This window comes from Saccopteryx bilineata, chromosome 8 (assembly GCF_036850765.1).
Source record: "Saccopteryx bilineata isolate mSacBil1 chromosome 8, mSacBil1_pri_phased_curated, whole genome shotgun sequence".
Classification (NCBI taxonomy): domain Eukaryota; kingdom Metazoa; phylum Chordata; class Mammalia; order Chiroptera; family Emballonuridae; genus Saccopteryx; species Saccopteryx bilineata.
Genome location: NC_089497.1, coordinates 30,781,737 through 30,794,395, shown reverse-complemented (window position 1 = coordinate 30,794,395; position 12,659 = coordinate 30,781,737). Strand labels below are relative to the sequence as shown.

The 12,659-nt window shown below is 39.2% G+C and overlaps 1 pseudogene; it reads left to right on the top strand.

Moving 5' to 3' along the window:
• Nucleotides 1-6,845: 6,845 nt before the first annotated feature.
• Nucleotides 6,846-11,952, top strand: LOC136311659 (progesterone receptor-like; annotated as a pseudogene).
• Nucleotides 11,953-12,659: the final 707 nt, after the last annotated feature.

Below are 12,659 nucleotides of genomic sequence, written 5' to 3'. Positions count from 1 at the left end.
GGGAGAATCCATTTGCCTACCTTTTCAGCTTCTAGAGGGCATCCACATTCCCTTTCTCCATCTCTAAAGCCAGCAACAGGGGCTGAGTTATTCTCAATTGCCTCTATCTGACCTTATTCCATTATCACATCTTTCTTTACTCAGCTATAAAAGTGACTCTTTTAAAGAAATATGTAATCAGATTGGACTCACCTAGATATCCAGGGAAATCTCAAGTCAAGATCCTTACTTTAACCTTATCTGCAAGGCTCCACATCATATATAAAGTAGTACAGTCACAGTTCCCAGATTAGGACATGGACATCTTTGGGGAGCTATTCTTTTGCCCACCACAAGTGTCTTCCAGTCAAGTATCATTGGGCTGTATCAAATAAGTGTCCTCATCCCTTCTTAGAAGAACCCTGTTCCCCTGAAGCAAGTTCACTGTCAGCCATTCTCAGCTTGGGAGGGAAATTCCTCTATAAACTAAATCATAAGATACTTACCTTAGGGCAAGCCCCGAAATGCCCCCTCTCTTAACAAGGCTTTTCCTGGCTTTGCTCATCTCTCTTACAGGAGTCCCCTGACGAACTGCTCACATCCAGGTGTGTCAAGCCTTTTCTCTTTTTCAGAGAGACAAACACATTAACCATGCAGAACCCTGCATCTACTAAAATACAGTGAAGACTGAGAGAGAAAACATGTAAATTAGCCCTCAGAGGAAACCCTTTCGGTTCATGTTTCATCAGAATGGTGTCTTTCCACAGCGAAAGGTCACTCATTAATCTAATTGTTATTATAGGGGTTTATTTTTCAATTTAGTGATGATGATTTTTCTGACTTCTGCACTTTGCTTTGCCTTGTCCATCATTTAGAATCAACTAATACCTTTTTTTACCTGTCTTCCATAGTTATTGGATAGTATTTTTCCAATCCAAACATTCCTGGGAGTGACTTGATCTTCCCTCACAACCCTCCTGTCTTTTTTTCACAGCCCTTGCTCCCATGGGATTGTGTTCAGACAGGGTACTGATGGGCCAGGTTTTTATTACCATTCCAACACCATGATGCCAGCAGTTCAGAGAGAGTCCAAAATATTTATTAACATGAACTTCTGAAGAAAGGACAGTTGAGTGTTTTTCAAATGACTATATGCTTCTCTTGAGGTTTGACTGTTTATTATAAACTAAGGGGTTATCTTTCTGCTTCTCCAGGGTTTGAATGTAGGAGCAATAAAAGAGCTTACAGTAGATTCTTCTGAAATATGTTATTCATATACAGACTATGCTACATCTCAACCTTCTATGAAACCCTTCCGTAACTATAAACAGTTAAAGTGACATTTTCAAAGGGCCATAGGATGTGTGATTCAGAAATAAAACCTAAACCACTATGTGTTATACTAATTTCTGCAGGTAGTGAGAATTATGAAATGGTGACAATGGAAATTTCCATCCCTTAGCATTGGGAAACATTTGAAATATGGGACAAGTCCTCTTGCTACAAAGTTTCATTAAGGTATTTAACTAAAATTCCAAATAATAATAAAGATCAGATATTAAGTAACAGCCTGTATGTAGATGCTATAACTTCCTGGTTAATCTTAGTACATTAACCTTCTCTCCTTATCAACCACGAGGGATTCATCCTTTCTTTCCCTGGCAGACACACAATAACTGGGTGAGCCTCCTAGCTTTCCTGGGACACCACTGCAAGTTATGTCTACAATCCCCTCCCACATTTGTGTTTCCTGCATCTTCACTGAGTAGCCAGCCCATTCTTTCCATAGGACACGCTCTTGTACATCATAACAAAACTTTGGAGGTGATCAGAAGACCCCTCCCTGAGTCCCACAGCTATACCTCTTTCCCCTTGACTAACACTGACCTTGGTTTCCATTGCTCAGGTTTTGATCTTTTTTCTTCCTAGGTACTGGAAGGGCACAGGTCACCTATGTACTCTTACTTGCCATTCTTCCTCTCCACTGGAGGTCCTTATCACCTGTATTTCTTTTTTATTTTTAATTTTTTAAATAATTTTATTTTTTTAATGGGGTGACATCAATAAATCAAGATACATATATTCAAAGCTAAATTGTCCAGGTTATCTTGTCATTCAATTATGTTGCATACCCATCACCCAAAGTCAGATTGTCCTCCGTCACCTTCTATCTAGTTGTCTTTGTGCCCCTCCCCCTCCCCCTTGCCCTCTCCCTCTCCCCCCTCCCCCCGTAACCACCACACTCTTATCAATGTCTCTTAGTCTCACTTTTATGTCCCACCTACGTATGGAATAATGCAGTTCCTGGTTTTTTCTGATTTACTTATTTCACTTTGTATAATGTTATCAAGATCCCACCATTTTGCTGTAAATGATCCGATGTCATCATTTCTTATGGCTGAGTAGTATTCTATAGTGTATATGTGCCACATCTTCTTTATCCAATCATCTATTGATGGGCCAGGACATGGAAACAACCAAAAAGCCCATCAATACATTTCTTTTATTGTAACCACCAGAAGGGTAACTTATTCATGATTCCTGTCACTGATAATCACAATCTTGTTTCTCCTTCACCATCCCACCCAATAACAATGTATTTCTATGCTTTTTTTTAATACTTGTCTTACTCAAATCTTCTTCTTTGGTGCACAGCCTACTTATTCTATCACATTTCCTACATTCATGACTCTGAGTTTATACAAGTATGACTGTAGTATTGCCCAGTAAGTACCAATGTGCACAAAACCATTCTGAGAAATATAAGAGTTCAATTGCTGTCAATGTTTATATAGAAGGATAAGGACACAGAAATCTATTTCCTTTACTTATGAGTAACAAGTAGGGCAACTCCAGAGTCAAGCAGCATTCTACCTTATTCATAATTGGCTTGCAATAAGAAGACTATTTCAAACAATGAATAAGGCAGTGCCTTTACAGGTCTATTGAAATACAGGTTTAAAAAGGTATAAAACTTATCACAAATATAACCACTTTTTATATTCATTCAAGGGTTCCTGGTTTGAAGCTTTTAGCATGAGTCATAAAACCAAAACAAAATTTAAAATAAAAGGAAATTGTTCACTACTATAGAATTCTTAGGAAATAAGTGATTGATATCCTAAAGTACCAACCACCATGCTTAGTACATAGTAAGCTCTCAATAAATGACTCTTGAATAGAGTGGCTGCATTAATGAGTTAATGGTGTGGGAAGAAAGCAGTAAGACTTATTTTCATATCTACTGTACCTCAGAACATATATGCTGTTTCGTGAATGAGTGCCTAGCATTTTGAAAAGAAATAGATAACTGAATGTGAATCAAGGTGAACCCAGTGGTGATGACATATTGACATGCTGTTTGGCTTCATTTTTCTTCTGCCCGTCACAGCTCCCAACTTTCCTGTCAGAACTCATTCTGTCTTCCTTTCTGAAACTATTGTTCATAGTCAAGGTGTCCGCAGGGAAAACCATCAACAACAGGGAAACCTAATACTTATAGTCATTCCTTTTGAAGACAGCTCACAGATCAGCCTTTCTCTTTTCACCTCTACAAACTCTTCACCAACTAGCATCTCTCCCACCTCACCTTGGGGAAATAGATAATCTAATGAGAAATGAAATAGCAAGAGGCAAGAGAAGTACAATTTCAATTCTTTCTTGTTGTTGTTTTTTTTTTTCATCTTCATAAATTTTCTTAACCTTAGAGAAGCAACAGAACTAAAGCTGGGACTTACAGACTTGAGATTTCCTCTTAACTCACAGATTCACTCTGTTTTAGAGAGGCATGTTCAAGCTTTGGTCTATTCTGAATTACTCTCATTCTTAAAAAAGGGGGGGATTTATTTGGCACAGCTGTCCAAGGACATGAACCTGCTCTATGGAAAAATTCCAGATTTCCTACTATTAGATTCAAAAAGCCCTCTTGATAATGAGAATAAAAAGGAGATATAGAAACTGACCAGGCAGTGGTGCAGTGGATAGAGTGCTGGCCTGGGATACTGAGGACACGAGTTCAAAACCCTGAGGTTACTGGCTTGAGGGGGAGCTCACCAGCTGGAATGTGGGGTCACTGGCTTGAGCATGGGATCATAGATGTGACCTTATGGTCACTGGCTTGAGCCCAAAGGTCACTGACCTGAAGCCCAAGATTTCTGGCTTGAGCAAGAGTTACTGGCTTGGTGGGAGTCCCCCAGTCAAGGCACATGTAAGAAAGCAATCTATGAACAACTATGTGCCTTAACTATGAGTTGATGCTTCTCATTTCTCTCCCTTTCTGTCTGTCCCTCTCCCTCTCTCTCTTGCGAAAAAAAAAAAAGGAGGGGTAGAGGTGAGTGACAATATAACATTAGATGACTCTCCTGTTTGCCTAAAATTATGTCTGTTAGACCCAGATTTATATCAGACACTTAGTTTATGTTACAAAGCACCAATTTTGATAACTGTTTCCACAGTGTCACCATAAGGATGAGGTCACTTGCTTGCTTCTTCCTCAGTCAATAAGTATGCATTGTTATAGCTTCCATCTTGCCTACAATTCAACTGCTTACTCCAATAATATGGAAAAGATATACAAACATTTTCTATAAAATGATAATTGGGATAAAGGCAGTATATTTCAGTTTAGCTGTAGAGTCACTATCAGTTCTAGCTCATCGAAGAACTAAAAACTAAACTGCTTCTATAGTCTTTGAACACCAGCAAAGACCAACTGGATCTAAAGAAACACAGTTCACAGATTGTTAATTGCAGTTTTATATAATCTGGTTAAACACTCTGAAGATTGTAGTAGGGAATAGTAATTGGCTCTGTGATCATAATGAAATTACAACTATTTGATTATAAAGGGACTAAGTTTCAGTCAAAGGCAGTTGCTGATCCCATGCTGGCTGGCAAGCTGTTCAATGTACAAGACACTTGTTTCTTCTTCTCATTCGCCACCATCACTAACGTACACAGTTGGCCGCGTTGGCCGTGGGTAAGTTGCCAGCCCAGTTTCTTCCAGTTTCTCTTCATCCGGAAAGAAAGCTACCCATAGAACCGGCCAAGTAGTATATTTCAAAGATAAAGGCATGAAGTTTGCTCTAGGAAGCCTATCCTCATGTCAGCCTAAGAACACACACATATAAATTAAGTTTCCAAATCCGCATTTTGCACCAGTATCGACATGCCCTTGGATTGTTCCTGACTTCTACACTTTAAATCTGGAGCAGCCTCATGTGTCATTGGGTGGTGGATTTTTCTACCTCTGCCACTGCTGGAGGCTTTCAGAACATTAGACCAAATCTGGCCCTAGTGGGTTATTGTTCATAGAAAGCAACCATAGATTTCTGAAGACAAAAATCATCAGCCATTTTCTAATAACTGAATAAAGGAAGGAAGGACATTAGCCTATCCTATGTTAATGCAAGATTAATCTCCCTAATGACTTTAGGTAATGCTCCACCTCTGTGTGGAAGTCAACTTTACTTGTCACACATTATGAGATGGCCATAGGAAAAAAGTGAAAAATGATACTACATTCCTCTCATTTGCAAGCAGCTCCCCCCAGAATTCTCTTCCACATACTACTCCCAGGTCTCTGTGGTCAGCTAATAATTTTTTAATCACAGCAATATTTCATGTATGAATCTATATTTACAAATATATTCGGTCTTCTTTTTTTTTCTTTTCATTTTTCCGAAGCTGGAAACGAGGAGGCAGTCAGACAGACTCCTGCATGCGCCCGACCGGGATTCACCCGGCCTGCCCACCAGGGGGCGATGCTTTGCCCCTCTGGGAGGTCGCTCTGTTGCGTCCAGAGCCATTCTAGCGCCTGAGGCAGAGGCCACAGAGCCATCCCCAGCGCCCGGGCCATCTTTGCTCCAATGGAGCCATGGCTGCGGGAGGGGAAGAGAGAGACAGAGAAGAAGGACAAGGGGAGGGGTGGAGAAGCAAATGGGCACCTCTCCTGTGTGCCCTGGCTGGGAATCGAACCCTGGACTCCTGCACGTGGGGCCAATGCTCTACCGCTGAGCTAACTGGCCAGGGCCTGTCTTCTATTAGTTTGTTTCACACAAGATCTTCATCAGAAAATTTTTACTAGAATAAAATGCATTCAAAGATGTACCAAAATTCAGCTAAGGTTCCAGGTTAGTCAGTTTGACAATGAGGATATCTACTTCTAAACCTTTCTCTTAAACGTTGCTTTAAAAGCCCTCTCTGTCACCAAATCCCTCACCATTTCATATACCAACTGGCACGCCACCTGGAATTTAAACAAAATAATATGTAAGGGGTTCACCCTGCTGAAATAAAATTCCTAGACCCTGAGGAGGTACTGAGTATGAAAATCAAAACTACTAAGATGCTTTTGGTTGTTACTGTGGTAATCTCAAAGTGACCCAAAAGGTAGAAGGGACCTGGTTCCCTGAGGTTCCCTAGTGTTTCACTTCCCAAGGATGTCTTTTAACTAAATAGAAGCCAGGTAGCTGAGGCAGGAGATGGTGTCAGGAAGGAGACAGGACTCGGAGGCTTTGCTTTGCCTTGTAAGCTATGGAGAACCCAAGAGCTTCATAGTAGAAATAATGTTTGGAGAGAATACGTCTGCTATTTAAAGATGAGGGGTTAATGATTTAAGAACATCAGGATTGGAGGGTAGCAGTGACAATAGAAGGAAAAGAAAACAAAATAAGTAAAGAATTATTTTTTTAAAAAATTGATGGGACATGGTAGTGAATAAGGACTGAAGGATGAAGAAAATATTCCGGGTTTAGAAATATGAAATTGGGAACAAACTGGGGAAATTTTAAAAGAAGATAGGTTTATCCCAGGACATAATGATTTCTGAATGGCTTCATAATAATAAGACCTCTAAGTTGGCGGGCATGAATAAGTATCAGAACTCAGGTGACAATCTGGAGCTGGAAAAATGGAGGCAAGTATTATCTACAGAGAGGTGAGAGGTAACTTCATAAAATAACCCCATTATCCAGTGAGTAAAGAAAGTATAGAAAGAAAATAAGAGTCTTTAAGGGTCAGGTTTTAGGATATGCCACTAATTAAGAGATGAAAGGTAGGAATGATGAAAAAGATAATGGTACCAATTCCTATGGAAAAGTATAGAGACAATAAACAAACACCCCTGGATTTAGCAAGGAAGCCACTGATATTCTGTCAAGAGTGATGGTGGAAGTCCCACTTCTGTCTCCTTCTTCTATATCAGTGGCTCTCAACCTTTCTAATGCCATGACCCCGCAATACAGTTCCTCATGCTGTGGTGACCCCAAACCAAAAATAATTTTGGTGGCTACTTCATAACTGTAATTTTGCTACAGTTATGATTCGGAATATAAATACCTGATATGCATTATGTATTTTCCGATGGCTTTAGGTGACCCCCCCCCCAGGGTCGCGACCCACAAGTTGAGAACCGCTGTTCTATATTAAATAAATAAATACAGAATGGTAATTCCTCAAGCCCAAAGCAAATACCAGTACTTTGCAGAGCAACTTTCAGACACTTTGTATATGTCAGTTCTATAAATTTAGAGACATAATAAGGTCACTTAAAAAGTTGGCACTAGTAGGACCCAGAGGCCAACAAAGCATCTGTGCTGCAGCCTGTGGCTCAGCTGCATTTTTCTCCCTGTAGCTGAGACAGGGATCAGTGGCTTCAGCCTGGGAAACTCCATCCATGGCTATTCATCTTGGTAATGCTGGCAGCCTGCCTTGGGAGACTTCTGATAACTCTCCATAATAGTGAGGACCTTTGCAGATTTGACTGGGTGGGTCAATTGATTGGTTAGTTGGTCAAGTTTTTTTTTTTATAGGGATTTTTTTTTTTCAGAGAAAGAAATTTTTCTCAACAGGCCTGATGGAGCAATAAATACTGGACATCTGTGTCCTGAGTCATGGGCAGCTCAGATACAGAAAATTTCTAGCCTATGAATGAAATTACAACGCCAATTACAGGTAGCATCATATGAGGTTGCCAGGTCAGAACCATGATAAATAGACCAAAACTGAATCCCACTGGCCATGGACAAGTTGAGAGAGCCAAGCAGGTCCAGGAATGAAGGTAAGTTGATGTGTGAAAAGATTGGAAGTGATTTGAAAGAAGGTAAGCCTAGGAGACTCCATAACTTTGTGGTAGTTTTTAAAGCAGGGCTCAAACTTCTGGCATAGGCATCTTGGTATGTGAAAGAAGCCAACTAATAGTGTATACTTTCCCCTGTGTCTATGAGTGAAAGAGTGTCTGTCTTATTCAGTTTGCTTCATATGTTCTTCGTACCTCACACTTCCTTGCTGAGATGGCTTTGTTCTCACCCTCTATCACTTCAAAATACACTGCTCACAAAAATTATGGGATATTTTATCACTTCATATTCATTTTTGAAATATCCCCTAATTTCTGTGAGCAGTATATAGTGCTCTTCCACTTTTGAAATTCCCCCTATTTCCAAAACACCCCCAACCCAGTTCACCCTTCCACCCATGACACTAGTCAGACTCCCACAAGTTTTTGATAGATTTCTAAACGCTGTTCCTGGCTCAAATCTTCCTGTGATGAAACTGAAACCAGTTAGTTATCGATGACAAGCAGCTGACTCTTTACCAATAAACACAGCCAAAAAGCGACTAAGACACTAATCTCTGGGTCAGCCTTGATCTCTGCAAGAGCACTGTGATGGTGCAAGGAAAATGACACCCTATCGTAAGCATCAGGACCGCCCCTTCAATGCTAAAGACAAATGGGACACTGCTATTGGAACAGCACCCCTTGAAAAAGGATCCACCTTGGCGCCTGTACCACCACAGAAAGACTAAGAGCTGAGTCAAAAGCAAACTCCCTCCTGAGTCACTAGCCCAACAACACTCTAAGTCTTTGGGAACCACAGCGTCATGCACAGCAAATCCCCTTTTTTTCCTTAGAAGACTGTTTTCACGTGTCTGGTTTGTTTGATAGTTTACTTCTGCCTATCTGCTTCAACACATAAACGACACTCACATAATGTTTTGGAACATTAACAAAACAATCTTGAACACAGGAAACTTTCAACACAGACCCAAGTGTTCAATCACTAGCCAATATTTAAAGTACTCAAAATAGTTTTAAATGTAGCTGAGTGTTTTAAAAATAAACAAAACTGAGTACACACTTCTGCATTTTGGGATCCAGATTAATATGTAGCTGGCTGAGCCCAATTCTGCCTTCTCATAAACGGCAGAGTCTAGACAGATGTCACACTGCATGAGTGTTCTGTGGTCACCCTGGCTCTGCAAGGAAAGCCAATTACTGTACAATCATAGGACTCATGTTTGTTCACTAAAATGTTCTGTAAATAGCATTTTATAGTAGTTTTAATTTTAACAAACTAATATTCACCTGTTAACAAACTAATTTACAAAACTAACAAAATCCAAATCGAATAGATTGTGTAAATATCTGACCAGTCTTTTGGCAATTTGCTTATGCACACAAACCTATCATGAAATGGGAAATTCTGTGTATGTCCTAGAAGTCTATTGATGGAGAGCAGAAAGACTTACAGCCAACAGCCAGGCACAACAAGAAGCAACATGACCCAGTCCGGACCATGGATGCTCATGAGTGTGACTTCAAGAAGGTATACTAACATTCTCTGCCTCTTCAACCTGTATCTTCCTCTTACTTTTAGTGAATGACCTTGCTTTTTATTTTACCAAGATGGCTAAAACCATCTTAACATTCCTGTCTACCATTTAATTTCTACAGCTTGTTCCTACACTTGTGCTCACGTTTAAGTCATAACTAGCTTTCCTGCTCCCTGTTTTTCCCACCTCCATCATTTCAATTTTCTACCCCAACTTTATCTATCTTCTAAAATTCCAATTTCCACTGTGGCATTCTTCTGCTCAAAAACCTTCAAAGAATCCACACGTCTATCAACATGGCCCTCTAAAATTTGACCCTGGCTATTGCCAATATAAATGTTCTCAATACAGATTATTCCTTTTTATATTCTATACTCTACAAGGATTGTTGTCTCTTCTGTCATACTCCAAGACTTCTAGAAAATAAAAACTGAGACAAAGATTATAGGGTGTTACATTATTCAAGGAAAATGCAATCCCAGGACAAGAATGAATGAAAAGGAAAGTGAGACAGGAAAAGATGGCAAGCAATATGAGATAAGCATAACAACAATGGCCTCTACTTTACAATGAGTTTGAAGAATCTTAGGATGGCTCCAGACAGGCTAGTCAAAACAACTATGTTTCAGATGAGCCTGTTAGAGGAAGAAAAGGAAAGAGTGCTTATCTGCCCAAATTCTTTCCAGCTCTTGGTTTTCTTTAGCCAAAGTCAACTCTCCCACATGTCTAGGTTGCATCTTTTAGACCTTTTTAAAGTTGCTTAAGAAGCCAGAATCCATGCTTAACAGTGATAGTTCATACAAGTATCAAAGTGATGGTAGGAGCCAGAGACACTAGGCATGGAGTTGGCCAGTCTCAGGTGGTAGAACCTCATAGATCACACATCCTGTTGGGCTCAAAAACTCAGGCAAAACAGATAAGTGGTAAAGGTCCTAGAACCAAATGAGACCAAGAAAATCTGCAGTATGTAAATCCAGTAAGCCATCTTCCCATCTAGACAAAGCCAGCCTTTCTATAAAATTTACCCATTGATTATTCAATTCTTTGAATTCTTTGTTTGGGTGTTTGCTTACATACTGCTAGGTTGTGAAGGTTATTAAAAGTGGTGTGTGTGTGTTTAGTCTTCATTAAATTTCAAGTTTATTAATGACAAGTACAAAGCCAGTATTTCTGTGTATGCCCATCTCAACTGGCACAGTGTGGGGCCATAAATGGTATACCGTCAGTAGCTGTTTAATAAGTGAAAGAACAGAACAGCTCAGACAATAGATCTGGGAGTCACTTTAGCCTAACTGAACACTGAACAGCCTCTTTTCTTCTGATTTCACAGAAATAGTCTGAGCTTTGCAAGAAAACCTAATGGACACCTAAATCATTCACTCCTTCATTTTCTGTCAGTAAAAAAAAAAAAAAAAAAAAAAAGTTATTTACTACATAGTAAAAAATTAAAATGATACACATTCAAAAACCACTTAGAAGCTATTGACCATAATTTTTAAAAAAAGAAGAGAATAGAGACTCAACACAGGAAGCATTGGTGGATGCCCCTTCAGCCCCTTCCCCAAAGCTACACAACCGAATCTTTCCCTGTTTGACTCCTATCCCTTTTGAGCCACTGTCTCTCCACCAGAGCACACAGTCAAAAGTTTTAAAACTTCAATAAAATCTGAGTTATGAGAACACTAGATGCTGTCACTGTCCCACAGCTGGGGGCATTCCAAAGGAAAGCCAAGCCCTAAACCAGAGAATTATTTTTCATCAAATCAAGGCAAACAGTTGATTCCTTCACTGATCAACCTTTCAATGAAACCAGATGTGATGTATTAAAGATATAACAACACTAAACCTGAGACTTCCAGTTCTTTGCTGACAAGTCTTCATCAACTAGGCAAGAGATAACTTTTTACAGTAGTCAAGTGGTTTAAATCACTGCCAGGTTTTCAAAACTGACATATTGACAACCAGATAACTATCATCCAATATTCTTGGATGAGCTCAGTGGTGCTTAGACTAAGATCTTATAAACATGTCAGTGGGCAGATGCTATATTTTATACATGATCTAATATTAATGAACAGCAGATGGAAGAATAGCCATTTTATTCATTATGCCTTTATCATGTGGCAGATCCCATAGGAGTTTGTGAAGCTTCAAGTTAGCCAAAAAGAATTCTTCCATATAAAAGCATTGCTACTGCTTAATACAATTCCTTTTGAAGGATTAAGAAGTCAGAACCAGTTTGAAGAACTGAGATCAAGCTCATCAAGGCTATTTATTGGTTTGAGGCAAAAGGAAGTCGTCTCTAGTTCACAGCATTTCTACCAACTTATAAAGTTTCTTGATAAGCATGATTTCTAAAAAAATCAGTACCAACTCATATCAAGGACCTTTTTGTTATGTGTTCTAGGTATTTCATGTTTTCAGGTCTTACATCTAAGTCTTTAATTCATTTCAAGTTAATTTCCGTGAGTGGTGTAACATAAGGGTTGCGTTTCATTCTTTTACATGTGAATATTCAGTTTTCCCAGTATCATTTATTGAAGAGACTATTTTTTTTCTCCATTGAGTATTTTTGGCTCCCTTATCAAATATTAGTCAAAATAAATTCATGCATGTATTTATTTTGGGGTTTTTGATTTTGTTCTACTAGTCTACTTGTCTGTTTTTATCCCCATAACACACTATTTTAATTATGATAGCTATATTGTATATTTTGAAATCAGGAAATATAAGATCTTCTGCTTGGTTCTTGTCAGAATTTCTTTGGCTATTTAGGGTTGTTGTGGTCTTCCCTTCTCGTTGAAGTGTTTAAGAAGTATTGCTGTTACTTTTTCTGTAAATGTTTGGTAAAATTCACCAGTGAAGCCATCTGGTCCTCGGCTTTTCTTCATCAGGGGATTTTTGCCTACTGATTCAATATGGTCTCTTCATACCGGAAGTATGGCAAGCCCCTTACAAGTGTTTGTTTAATACATAAATAAGGTTATGAAGCCTGGAAAGGAAAGATGGGAACAAGCACAATTATATACTACCAAGAGACAGAGGGATTTTGGAGATCAGCTATT